Source organism: Lactuca sativa, chromosome 4, assembly GCF_002870075.4.
Source record: "Lactuca sativa cultivar Salinas chromosome 4, Lsat_Salinas_v11, whole genome shotgun sequence".
Classification (NCBI taxonomy): Eukaryota; Viridiplantae; Streptophyta; class Magnoliopsida; order Asterales; family Asteraceae; genus Lactuca; species Lactuca sativa.
In genome coordinates, this window is record NC_056626.2 from 110,490,851 (window position 1) to 110,506,044 (window position 15,194).

The window sequence follows — 15,194 nt, forward strand, 5'->3', positions numbered from 1 at the left end:
TCTAATCATGCTAAGTGATAAAACTAATTAACGCACAATGAAAAAGGTACTGATTTGGAAACACAAACATTTCGGACCTAACATTCATTTCGGAATGCCTTCTACTCATCTGCTCCGGACTGGGCTTGACTTCCAGACTCCAACTAATTCCGCACCAACTTATCACTTTGGAATCTTGACTGACTTTGGATCTTCAATAGGATTGAGATTGCTAGAGGTTCACTTTCAAGTTCTAACAATCTCCCCCTAAATGAACTTAGCAATCTGGTCTGGTTCAACTTGATTCTTCCTTGATGAAGGTGTAAGCACAATAAAACTAATCTCTAACTTCGATATACCATTTCAATTCTCTTATAAACTTTTCTTTGACAGGCTCAGGCGCTTCGGACCTGGATGCTCGACTAATGAACTTATTAAGGGCTCTTATCAGAACTAGGTGTTTATCAAGGACTCGGATCATCAATGAGACCTTCTGCTAGCAGTTCGACTTCTGGCAACACTTATTCAATTTTTCCAATAGACGAAGGTTCCCCACTTTGACAGGCTCAGACAATCTGGTCTGTTTATCAAGGACTTTCAAAGATAGGCTTTTTGCCCTTATCTTTATTCAGCGTTGCAAGCACTTGCTTCATGTTTTCATCAACAATATGTTCCGGAGCGAGCGTCAAAAGAGGTTCTTGCGGAATGTCATCAGGAGTTCGAAGTGGGGAACCTTCATCTATTGGAGCAATTTTACGAGCCGGAATTGCTGGTAACATTGAAGGAGTGGCTCGGAAGGCTTGAGTGGTGAGAAAGGTTTTTACCTTAGCCATTTTAATTCCCCTTTGAAGAACATCAGGTAAAGAGGATGGCCAAGAAACTCCAGACCAGATCCTATTTTCTTCTTTGGTCATCACTCTTGGGAAAATCTTCCTTGGAGCTTCAAGACCAATAACTCCATTGGTAACATACTCCTCTTCTTCTTCATCAGTTTCATCATTATCATCAGTGTTCCCTAGAAGTCCGAAAAGAACTTGGACTTCATTATCGGAATTGACATCTTCATCTCAGAGTGTAAACTCCAAGGCAGGTTTCCATGCATTGCTTTGACCTTCTCCCCCCTATTTCATCGGTGTCCTTGGAAACCGGTGCAAGCATCAACGATTCCTTCAAATCAAAAAACTTATCAAACACCTTTTGAAGACATGTGTTGATTTGAAGGGTGAGAGCATCATAGGCTTCAGCAGTAGGCGCTAGAGATGCGAGATGATCAAATAAGTGTCCAAGGGTGGCAAGCAGTTCATCAAACTTGTGATTCGGAACATCAACAATGTTCCAATTGGATCGGAGCAATTTGATGAGGATTTGTTGTATAATCAGGTTCATCTCATCCTTCTTCTTAATCTCCTACTCTAGCCTCTGAATTTTCTTCTCATGATGGATATGGGTCTGCTTGATGAGTTCATTGGTAGCAGTAACCAAGTCGTCATGGACTTTGAGCATCTGGGTGATTGTATCGAGATAGTGTTCAACGGAGGCATCATATTTCTTTTTAACTTATTCGATTGAATGTTTAAGCCGGAGTGAGATCAGTTGATCTAGTTGGGCTACTTGTTCAGCTACGGAAGGTCCGAACTTACTTGATAAGGACTGGAGAATTGCATCTAGTTTAGAGTCCAGTCCGGAAACCTTTTCTTCAATCTTGGAGTTGAGTCTGGAGATAGAGACTTTGATTGTTTCCACCTTCTTCATGGTTCTGAACACATTTTCCTGAATTTCCAAGAGAGCAAATGGATCGATATGTTTGCCGGCTGAGGATCTGGTAGAGTCACTGGAGTGATTGTGGTCCGGATTATTAGGGTGAACAGAAGTACCAGGATTGGTTGCGGCATCATCACGGAGTTTGAGAGATGACTCGTTTCCGGAGTTGAAGATGAGGATCTAAAATCAAACGCTGATTTGGAAGAGGAAGCTTTATACTAAAACTTATGGGAGGGCAGGATCAAAGTGGTGGCAATTGTTGCTCCTTCTTCATCAAACATAACTTCCTCCGAATGCTCTTCGTCCGGATCAGTTTCTTGAAGGTTGTGGTTAGGAGATGATGGATTTTCTCCTATGGTGAGCTCTTGGTCTGCTTCATCATCAGTGGGGCTAACAAAAGGTTGATTGCTTTGGAGAGCTATGTTTCGCATCGAGATCAGTGTAGCTTCAACTTGAGACCTTGTAAGTTCGGAATGCCTCGACATAGCCCTGTCAACAAAATCATCCCATACAGGATCGTTAACCCTTGGTCATCCTGTACACCTTCTAGGTATCAGACCAGTTTTAGCATCCGAAGTTGGAGGGACTACTTCGGCTTCAGAATGCTTGGGGTCCAGAATAGGGTTCTGGAGTGTATGCATGACGAAGAAGATGGGATATCAAAAGTGACTCCTGGGTTTGTAGCAGGGGAGGCAAGGAAATTTTTTCAACACCAACATCACCTTGTTGGGAAGGTATGGGTGGTTTATTAGCAGACTCCCCGTGAGTGTGTGCAAGTGGTTTTGAAACATCGAGGGGTACCTCGGATGAGTGGGCAGGTGGGGTGTTCGGACGACCAGAGTCAGCTGGAATGTCATGAGCTCCTTCTTGTTGAGAGGAAGATCTGAATTTGGTTCTCTTTTTCGGCTTTGACTTGGTGGGAGAAGGTTTCCGTTTTGCAGACTTCTTTGTCTTCTTGGGTCCGGATTATGTTGGCTTGGCCACTTCCAGAGTGGGATCAATGGGGACATGGGTAGACTATGTTGGGATGTACACAGTCGAAGTCTCCAAATGTTTCTTCAAATGAATAGATTCGGAAGGGATAAGGTTCAACATATGTTGAGGCATTCTTCGGACAGGACCAAAGGAAGATTGGTCCGGAATTCTATAACTTTTAACTACTTTAAAGGAAAGATATACCTCCTGCGGAATCATGGAAATAGGAATGGGTTCGGACCTTTCCCGGTAGAGTTGTTGAATCGTCAAAGCCCAAAACCTAGGGCTTGAAATCTCGTTGTTTTTTCTCTTGATGGAAAACTTGCGGAAGTCTTGCCATAGCACCTCCGGAAGATCGACGACATTGTTGCGTCCAGAGTATATGTTGTAGACTACGTACAGCCAGTATTTGCTCAGGGTGTCCGTGCCACCATGCTTTCCATACAGCCCACGAATGATGAAGTGCATCAGTACAGTCCATAGTTCGGAAACGGTTGATTTCTTGAAATTATTGGCCTTGTAATCCTAGTTGTACCCAATGTGGTTCAAGAAAAGTTGAAATTCTTCTGCAGTGGGTTCTTGTACCTTGAAACCCTTGAGGTTTTCTTTTACACCAATAACCCTAAGAAATGTTGATTTGTGAATGGGCACAATCCTATCGCCTGTGATCTTGGTTTCCAACACATTGTTATCGATTTTCACTCGGGTGAATGCTATGTGAAGAAGACAAAGCGGAAGTGGAGGTTCATGGACTTTGGTTAGAGGAATGGAGATGGGATGGTTCATAAATTCGATCGTAACTCTGATGGATTCATCATAATCCATAGGATTTAGTGAGAACAGTTGGGTTGTATCCCTGAGAAAGGGTTCAGGCAAGGTAGAGGATGAAGATCCCTTGGGTGATTTCTTCTTGGCAATCGATTTCTTGGGAGTTGAATCAGTTTGAGTGAGTTTCTGTGAAGATGTTTGGGACGCCATTGTTGAAGGTTTTTGAAAGCTTAAAGAACACAAAGATCACAGAGAAGAAGACTTTGGGAATTTGTGAGAGTATTGAGCGCGTAAAGAGGTAAATCGGGGTTTAAGAAGGTTTATATAGGTGATGGAAACGGTTTGGGTCATGTATGGTAATGATTAGGGTCCGAAATAGTGATGGGTCGCATTTAATGTTTATCCGTTAATAGGGTGGAATAGGCTAGAGACGGTGGAAGGTTGGGTTTGAGAATAGCCTAAAACGGAAACTATGAACGGCGATATGATAAGTGCGTATGAGAATGTGTAATCGAGGTGCAACTTTATAGGAAGATTGGATAAGGATCCTCAAAGGAAACCATTATAAAAACGTTTCACATGATAAACTTTTAGACTTCTGACTGTTTTATTCCAAAACAAAGGCATTTCGGAAAAAAAAATTCTTCAAAAGAGAAGTACGTAGTGAAAACTTTTGATTTGTTCCGGAATGAAGCATGTGAGCTAAAAGTGATCCAGAGTAAAGTTTGAAAATTTCGGAGTCCAAAGTTGAAGTAAAGTTCCAGAGCCAAATCTTTGAGAAAAATCCGGAGAAAAAATTTCAGAAATTCCAAAGTCAAATATGAGAACGTGTTTGGAGAAGTAATTTAGAAAAGAAGTTCCGAACCAGATTTTAAAATCTTTTCGGAGTGAAATTTTGAAAATATTCCGGAGTGAAAATAAATTGCATTCCGGAGTAAAAAAAAATAGTTAAATACCTTTCAGGATTTGAATTCCGGGATGACATTATGAAGTATATTCCGAGACAAAATTGTGACCAATGTAACTATATTGGTCCTTGGACTTCATAAAGCTTAGAGACTGTACAACTTAACACTAACATGGGAGGTTAGATTAAAAGACACATAAAATGATCCTGATTCTTCCGAGAGATAATGATTCCCAAGAGTAAAAAGATTTTGTTTCGGAATAAACTTATACGTTTTGATGTTGCCATCAAAGAGTGCATTTCTCTTGAAAGAATTGAGGATCAGGCATCATCATACCCATTTTGTTCAGAAAACCATTGAATTTGGTTTCGTCTAATCCTAGTAAAGACATCAGAAATTTCATCATCAGATAAAACAAAAATAAGTTCAGTATTGCCATTTAAAACATGATCTTTTATGAAATGGTAACGTATGTCAATGTGCTTTGTCATGGAGTGCTGAATTGGATTATGAAAAATCGCAATGGCACTTTGAGAATCACAATAGATAGGAATGAGTTGAAAGCAGTAACCATACTCCAAAAGTTGAGATTTCATCCATAGAACTTGAGAGGTATAGCTGGTAGCAGCAATGTATTCTGCTTCGGCTGTAGAGAGTGCAATGCAGTTCTATTTCTTGGATGACCAACTAACCAATCGACCACATAAAAATTGGCATCCGCCTGATGTGATTTTCCAATCCAATTGTAGACGACCATAGTTTGAATATGAATATGCTTGAAGTAGGAAGCTTTCATTGGCTGGGTACCAGATTCTGAGGTTCTTAGTACCTTTAAGGTATCTGAAAATTTGCTTAACAGCCAAAAGATGAGACATCTTTGGATTGACTTGAAATCTGGCACAAAAACATGTTGCAAACATGATGTCCGTACGACTTGTTGTGTGATAAAGCAGGGATCCAATCATTCCTCGGTACTTCTTTTCATCAACAACTACACCAGATGGGTCCGAAAAGATTTTATATCCAAAGCCCATGGGTACCTTGGCTGAGGCACATGTGTCCATTGAGTACTTTTTGACAAGTTCAGAAATGTACTTATCTTGATGAATAAAGATTCCTCGATTGGTCTGTTTCACTTGGAGACCAAGGAAGAAACTCAATACACGATTCATGCTCATTTTGAAACGATTGACCATCAATTTTGCAAAGTCGTTTACCATAGATGAATTCGTAGACCCAAAAATGATATCATCAACGTATATTTGGATAAGCATGAGATGCTTTCCATTTGATATTCGGAACAGGGTGGGGTCAAGAATACCACGTTGAAAACCTGAACGCTTGAGAAAGTCTGTGAGGGTCTCGTACCATGCGCGAGGAGTTTGCTTAAGGCCATAAATAGCTTTATGGAGCTTGTAATAATAATTTGGAAATGAGAGATTAACAAAATCGGGAGGCAATTGAAGATACACTTCAGTATCAAGTTCACAATTAAGAAAAGCACTCTTAATGTCCATTTGGTAAACTTTGAAGCCTTTGTGAGCAACATAAGTAAGAAAGATTTTGATAGCTTGAAGACGTGTAATAGGAGCAAAGGTCTCATCATAGTCAAGGCCTTCGATCTGCTGAATCCTTTGGCAACTAATCTTGCTTTGTTTCGAATGATAACTCCAGTGTCGTCAAGTTTGTTTTGGAATACCCATTTGTACCAACAATAGGGTGATCCGGAGAAGGAGGAATGAGAGTCCACACTTCATTTCTATCAAATTCTGCCAATTCTTTTTGCATGGCTGTAATCCAATCAGCATGTTCTAATGCTTCCTTGACGGATTTGGGTTCTACCATAGAGATAAATGCCGAAAAATGACATTCATTTTGAACACTTGTGGCAGAGCGAGTTTGAACACCAGTATTAGGGTTTCCAATAACTTGGTTTGGAGGGTGATCTCGAGTCTAGATGTGAAGTATTGATAGTTCTTGAGCAGCAGAAGATTCAACATCGATGATAGGGTTGTGTTGCTCCCCCTGATTGGTTTGAACTTGTGGGTGATGCTCCCCCTGAACTTCGGAACCGAACATGTTGGCATCATCTTTAGGTGGGAATTCAAAGAAGTTTGCATCATCATCAATGTTGATGGGATTGGAATCATCAAAATCAGTAGGTGCATCTTCAAATCCATCCACATTTGATTCAAGGGAAGAGTGACCATTCTCCCCCCTCAACCTGACAAGTTTGAAACGGTTCAGAATCAAATGGAGGAAGACTTGGGATTAGACCAGACATTGTTTAAGAGGCCGGAGCTTCGGACATGATTGATCTTGTTCGAGATTCCGAATCAAGAGCCACTTTTGAGGGTCCGAACAATGTCTCAAAGTCAACTTCAAGAATTGTTTGTTGGGTTGGACAACCTGGTGTGGGAGCATCAGACTCCATAACGTGAGTTGTAACACGGGTTAGGCCAGCATTCCGAACAAAATTTTCATCAAACGTAACATCAAAGCTTTCTTTTAGAACACGAGTTCTCCGATTAAGAGCTCTGTAAGCCTTTGATTTGGAAGAGTATCCAAGGAAGATGGCTTCATTAGCTTAAGGTTGGAACTTGGTAAGCTGATTACGGTTATTCTTGATGAAGCATCTACATCTGAAAACATGAAGAAACCAGATAATTGGTTTCCGACCGTTCATGGCTTCATACGGTGTTTTGTTGAGGCGTCGATTGATGATACTTCTATTTTGAGTGAAGCATGCAGTAGAAACAGCTTCATCCCAAAGATAGAGTGGCAGGTTTGCAAAATTAAGCATGGATCAAGCAGCTTCAACAAATTTTCTGTTTCGTTGTTCGACTACACTGTTCTATTGTGGAGTGTAAGGATCTGAGAAGTTGTGGTCAATTCCTTTCTCAGTGAGGAATTTCTCAATGGTTCCATTGGTGAATTCTGAACCATTATCACTTCGGATACGCCTAACAGGGAGTTTGATGAGGACTTCAATTCCTTTAATGAATTTGATGACTTCAGAGGTTGTTTCGGACTTCATTCTAAGGAAGAAAACCTAAGTGAACCTTGTAAAGTCGTCAACAATCACAAGAACGTATTTCTTATGATGAAGACTCTCTACAAAGGATGGTCCACAAAGATCAATGTGTAGAAGCTCCAATGGTTCTAAGATTGATTTTTCGATAATAACAGGATGACCCTTCTTCGATTGCTTTCCACACTCACATGCAACACATAAATGATCATTTTCAAAATTGAGAAGAGGTGGACCTCTCACCATTTCACTCGATACGAGATCATTCATGTACCAAAAGTTCACATGAACAAGCCTTCGGTGCCATAATCAACTGATGTCAGGAACGAATTTGGAGAGAACGCAGAGTTGCGGTTTGCCAATAATCATGTTGACGTCGAGTGGGTACATGTTCTTATTGTGATTTGACTTGATTAAAAACGCTTTTCGTTCATCAGTCATTACATAGTTGTGCTTCTTGAAAAATTCAACACGTCGATTTGATTCAGTGAGCTGAGCTACATTTATCATATTATATTTCAGGTCAGCTACATAAGCCACATTTGAGATAGAGAAATTTCCATTGGTGAGAATTCCATAACCTCGAATTTGAGAATTGGAGTTGTTGCCATACATCACGTAACCAGCGTTTGGAGAAAGATTGAGATCCGACAGAAAGTCTTTTTGCCTGTCATGTGCATGGAGCAAGCACTATCAATATACCATATTGTTTCTTGCTCTGAAGCACAAAGTTCCTGCAAAATTAATGAGTGGTGGAGCTTTTAGGCTCCAAGTTAGGTTTAGGGACATAGGCACGGGGTTTGGACTTTGATTGTGACTTCGGAACAACTCTGTGTTTCTTGGGAATGTTTTTTGAGTTCTTAGGAAACAAAAAGAAGGTTAATGTCTTTTCATCTATTCAATAGTCACATTCAATGACTTGAGGGTTCGGAATGACTTTCATCTTACTTGATGTTTCTGCAGAAGTGGAAGTCAATGTCTCATCCAGAGTCACACACTTTTTCACTTTCCAAACAAGGTTTTGTTTTGAGGATTTTGAAAATTTTGTTTTCTTAACATGTTTCTGTTTGCTTGATGACACATTCGATCTAGAAAGTCGAGGTTTAAAAGTTGTGCCATCAGATTTTGCAAAAAAAAAAACAGATGAAACAGTCCGAGGAGAGGTGTTTCAGATAGATGTGGGGCTTACTTTTGACTTTTCCCGAGTGAGACTAACCACCTTCTTTTGTTCTACAGGACTTACAGGATTTGAGGGTCTCTTGATTATCTTAGTGGGTGTGAAGGAGTTTTGACTATGGGTTAATGAGCAAGAATTCCAAGATACACTCTTTTTGGAGTTCTCAAGGAATCTTGAATTTTTTCTAGTCTTAACTTCCTTTTTTTGTGCATTCTGAGCTTCCACCTTAGGGTCTACAATATCCTTCCTATTTAACATTGGCTTTCTTTTGGATTGAGACGAAGATTTCAAAGTTTGTCCTACTGAAGGATTGTTGAACACAGGCTTAATGAGAACTAGATTTGTTTTTAAAATCACCTAAGGTTCAGAATCACATGAAATTGTCTCATCGACTTCACTATCTAAAGATGCCCAAACACACTCTGATGGTTCAGACTGAGTTGATTCCGGAAAAAAATTCCTCAACAACACAGTTGTGAGGAGGATTGAGGTTCGGATTTTGAACAATAGACTTTTGAGTGCTAGAGGTGCGATTCAGGTCCAGGTTTATTAGAGGCAGAAATTGCATGGAATGGGGACTCTTGACAACTATGGGTTGAAACCCAGGAATCAAGGATGTGAACTTGTCATTAGTCTCCTGAAGGGGTGTCAAGGGAGAGACAGGTGCGTCCGGATGTTGATGGTTCAGAACATCTCCCATAAAGGTCAGATTTTGCAACTCCTTCAAGGGACTAGCTATTGGTTTCACAAACTCGCTTCCGAAACCAGGAGCTTTTGACCAAGGATGACGAAAGTTATGAGTCATCCGTTGATTCGCTTCAAGTATGTCAATGGAATTATGCAAAGCATCTATTTTCGCATTGAGACGTTTGTTATCAGGAATTAAAATGTTTCTTTCAGAATAGTTAATTTCACATTTGTCTTTTAGAAATGATACATTCATCTTTTGACATTACAAGCTCATGCTCTAAAGACTGGATTTTCAACTTTTTATCTTCAAAACGTAACCTAAGACGATTTAATTCACACTCCTTCTCACTGGCTTCTATGGCGAACTCTTAGGCTTTATAGATGATGCTCATATCTGTTTGGATCTGGGTTAGATAAGGTTCATAAAGAGACAGATCAAAGTTATTATCGGTAATCATAGATTTTACCTGCTGAACGATGCTTCGACCAGGTGGATCGTTTGTGGCCATGTAGCAATAGTGTGGTTCAACAATATCATCTTCATGTTCTGACCCAGAGGACCAATAGCCTTCATCACATTCAACAATTTGTCTTTCCATCAAGCACATGTTTCTTCCAGTCACCATGTCATCATCATCTCCGGATGACCAATATCCTTCGACGTCCCTTGATACAGTTGTTACAAATGCTTTTTCACTTTCTGCCATTTCTTGAGATTTCTGAGCGTAGTATGCAGAGTCCTTGATCTTTGGTTTTTATGGAGCTTCAGCCAAGAAATCTTTTGGAAAGTGGTTTGCATGTCCTCACTTCTGACACACAATTTTCGGTTTGTCGAATTTTGGATTTTGTTGTGGTTCTAGAGTAGAGTTTGGCTTTGTAATGTTTGGTTTGTACAAAAGAGGATTTTCTGAAGTTGGTTGTGGTTCAGGAGCTGAGTATGGTTGAGGATTGTTTTGGTGAGGAGCATGAAACCGATTTTGGTATGGTTTGTAAGAAGGATTGAAACGACGTTTGTATTTCATGGAGAGTAGAGCAAACTCCTGTTGGAAACGGAGTTCAGAGTCCATGGCTTCAGAATCATCAACAGGACAGTTCTGTGTGGGTAAGACAGGTAAGGAGGACTGAACAGATGGAACAATGGGTTTGAAAGGGTCCGAGGTGGATGTGTTCAGAATGGTTGGTTTAAAGGAACTGACAAGAGCAAGAGGACCTCCGGAGAGTTCCCTTATGGTCTGAGCAACATTAGATTCATGTCCTTGAAGTTCATCAAAGAGTTGATAAAGCTTTAACTTTTTTAAAGAACCATTACTTTGGAGACAAGATTTCACATTTCCCCATCCTTTACCGAGGCTGTATATCAACTTGAGATAATACTCCAAAGGCGTTTGAACAATCCCATGAGCAGTCATGTTGTTGACTACAATTCGGTAACGGTTAGAGACTGAGGCCACTGATTGACCAGGAGTGGTAGTGAAGGTGTCAAAATCATTGACAATCGAGGTGAGATGCTTGTCTTTCATATTTTCCAAACCTTCGATCAGATCTTGGAGAGTGTCCCAAATCTCTTTTGTTGATTTACACAACTTAATGTGTTCAAAGAGTGAGGGAGGAACACTAAACACCATTTCCGAGAAAACAACTTGATCAACATGTGGCTTCTCAATATCATCTGCAGTTAGAGGACCTAGACGAGTCTCATCTTGACCCATAAGTTGAGCAGCAGCATCTCTCACAACTGTTCTTACAAGAACATGAGGGCCTTCTTTGACGGATCTCCAAATAGCATCACCTTTCTCTTTAGCTAGTAAAAATCTTTCCATTCTAACTTTCCAGTGATTATATTCTTCCACAACTAGCACTAGGCCACGTGTAGGGCCACCCAAGTTATTTGCGATTTGGATTGAAATCATTTGTTGAGTGTTAGAAGCATCTATTGAAGTTAAGGTATCTTCAAGAAAAAGTGGTATATAGAAGAACTTTTATCCTTAACACATAAATGGTTGAAATACCAAGGTAATTTCAAACCAACTATAATTTGATCTTGTGGATTCAAAGGACAACCACTCAAGCTCTGATACAAATTGTGAGAACAAATTGATCTAATGCGTAGGGACAAGGTTTGAAAAACTCAAACCTTGAGTTAATATTTAAGATCAATGTCTGCTTGCTAATGAATATTCCAGTCAAGTATGGATAGACCAGTCAAGTCTGAGTTAATGTATTCAACAAACATTCAAGCCATAAATGAAGAATGAGAATTAAGATCAAAGTAAAGTTAATAAATGAAGAACAAAGAGAATGTTGTAAAGAACAAGAGAATGAAGTATTGCTAAGAAGTTTTTGAACAATCCGTTACTTAGACTTGCATTAAAAGCTCCTATAAATAGGAGAGCATGATACATGGTACAAACGGAGATACATACATAGGACCGGATAAAAAAAGATATTTCTAACATTCTGATTTTCCAAGTTGACAACCAGACTAAGTCCTATGAAATGTCTAATCATGCTAAGTGACAAAACTAATTAATGTACAATGAAAAAGGTATTGATTCGGAAACACAAACATTTCGAACCTAACATTCATTCCAGAATGCCTTTTACTCATCTGCTCCGGACTGGGCTTGACTTTCGAACTCCAACTGATTCTACACCAACTTATCACTTTGGAATCTTGACTGACTTTGGATCTTCAAAAGGATTGAGATTGCTAGAGGTTCACTTTCAGGTTCTAACAAATATATATATATATATATATATATATATATATATATATATATATATATAGTTCACAATGGTAGATTTTTATTACAATGGTTTAAAGAGCTGTGTGAGTGGTTAAGAGATAGATTAGAAACTCCATACAAAAAAATTATCGATGGAGAGCATAAGTACTAAGAAAGAGGGAGATGATGATGAGAAGGAAATATGAAATTTTATGGTAAGAAATATTGCTTCATTTTCTTCTTTCTTATTATCCAAATTTTTACTGTATAATTATGATTTTAGTTGGAATGAAGAATATTATATATGAAGTTGCTCTAATCATTGCCTCTAGATTCACATGAGCAACAAGACTACTTCACAATAATACAAAACAAGAATGGATACAACTAGCATTGTTCATACTTCATGATTTTAAAATTTTGGTGGTTCAATTTATTTTAAATTTTTGCATTTTCTTTTCATGAAAGTTATAATAATGTTCAGTGGGGTCCCAAAAAGCTATGCAACTAACTGTCTAAATTCTAAACCCAACGGTCCATGTCACAACTAACTATCTAAATTCTAAACCCAACAGTCCATGTCGAATAAATTATAATGAATTTTGCAAGATGGTGCATGCTAATTTTCATTCCACTTCAAGTTGAATAACTGGGTTTTTAAAAAGATTCATTGAGTGTGCTTTCTAGGGAGATGTAAATGGAGGGCATGTCGGCGTTTAGTTTTATAAGTCTTTATGTTGTGTTGGATGTTCACAATCGTTTACATGGAAATGGTCCTATATAAGTTATGTAGTTGATAAAGCTTATTAAAAGTGATTTTGTAATATTCCATAAAAATGGCAAATTTGAATTGTGTATATATCATTACAAGCTATTATTTGATTATAAATCGTATAATCATTCATGATCTTTTTAAACGAGACATTTATGATTTAACTGTAAGGTAGTTAAAAGTGAAATAAGATTTAGCCATTACAATTTGCAGATCTAATTTTATGTTATGCTAATGAAAAAGACAAAGGCACGAGACTCTCACAAAATACAAATCGTTTAATTGTTTTATAACTTATATTTTTCTAATAACATATGAGGGCAAAAACTCATTTTGTGTTTTATAATAGTTATTAATCTGGTTAGAATCTATTACAGAATACTTTGACATCAATTATAAACATCTTTTATTTATAATTTTAACTTTCCTTTAGTTCTTTGTATTTATGTTATCAATAATTTATATAGTTAATTATTTTTTCATATGGTGTAATAGTCAATTAATTTATTATGAGATAAAAAATTAGAACACCAATATCGACAATTTTATGAACGGTTTTGAAATATTAAAAACCGACATAACATACTCTAGGATCGGTTCCAATATTCTAGGGTCGTAGGTTCCAATTTTAATAGGCGTATATATATAAAAAATGACCAAAAACCATAGATAAAATTATAAATTTCAACATATTTTAATCATATATTTGTTTTACTGCGCAACGCGCGAGAATACGCCTAGTGTATATATATATATATATATATATATATATATATATATATATATATATATATATATATATATATATATATATATTATTAGAACTTCTCATTAATATTATATGTCACCTATCATGCCACTTGTTTATTATTAATTATCAATTTCACATTTCAAATTTTAAATTTCTCATTCTAATTAAATTAAATTAATAATTGATTTTCCATTTTAAATTTCAAAATTTTAATTTTCTCAGTCTAATTATATTAAATTAATAGCATTAGATTAAAAATAAAATAAAATTAATACAAATTATAAGGTGATATAACTTCACATATTTACTTAAATCAACGATTATAATTTTATATAAATAAAAAAAGATATTAAATAATAATTTATTTAAAATAATTGATCAAAAATTTTGATTTTTTAATATGAAAATTTAATTAATTTTATCAACAATATGATTGGAAGATGACATTTTTGTCCTTGGCATGATTGGTTCACATTGTCTTAGTGCTGTTTTATGTCATATTCCCAAACGAGGACAAATCGGTCTAACAAATACTGAGAGTGACATTGTACAAAAAGATGAACCATCATCTAGTTGACGAGTGGTGAGTTCATTTTTGTTTTTGCTTATTGAATAGATCGTTAAATATATTAACGAATATCACTTTCATTCTTCTCTCTGTATAAACTTATGTATAATAATGCACATATTTATATTTGTATATCGATAAAATAATTATAATATGAAATTTACAAAATACTTGTATGGGTTGGATTACACAAATATGGTCGTCCCAATACGGTGAAAGAGAGATGTTTTTTCCAATGTTTTAAAAACCGGTTTTTTAGTTGAACCGGTATGGTGACCGGTTCACGGTTCAACCGGTTCGACCGCCGGATGAACCGGTTTCTATAGTTTTCATGTTTTTTTCTACTTTCCTACACATACATACATATATAAATTATGAATTTGATACTTACAAGTTCAAACATTAAAAATACATATAAAAATACATTGTAGATGAATTCAAATACATTAAAATAACACATAATCATAAGTTTTATTGTTTATATCAATCCATATATGTAAAAAAATATATATATATAATACCGAAACGAAGTATAGGTTTAGATGAACACAAACACATCAAAAAACTTTATAACATTTACCATATATTTTTATTTAGAGAAAATTAAATAGATTTGAAAAAAATCACCAAAGTTTATTATGTAAGATATTCTTTTTCACGTGTTTTTATTCGATTTAACCGGTTCAACCATTTTATTTTGACCGGTTCAAACCGATTTTTAAAACATTGGATTTTTCACTTCCTTGTTGGATAACCTTTGGTTACTTCATTGGACATGTCAATGCCACCTTGATCATCCTTCGCGCCCTCAAAATAAAGTTTGGAAAGTAAAACCCACTTTCCATTTCTAATTTCACTAAAAAAAACACATATTTATTTAAATTGATTACATAATTTGTCCTTGCAACTACAATACTAGACTTTAATTCCTCAAGCTTCCATATTTTCATAAAAATCCCTATTTTTGTAATTATATATTTATATTATATAATGCTATTATCTTGAGTGAGAAACATAACTGTATTGTCATAACACACACACACACACATATATATATATATATATATATATATATATATATATATATA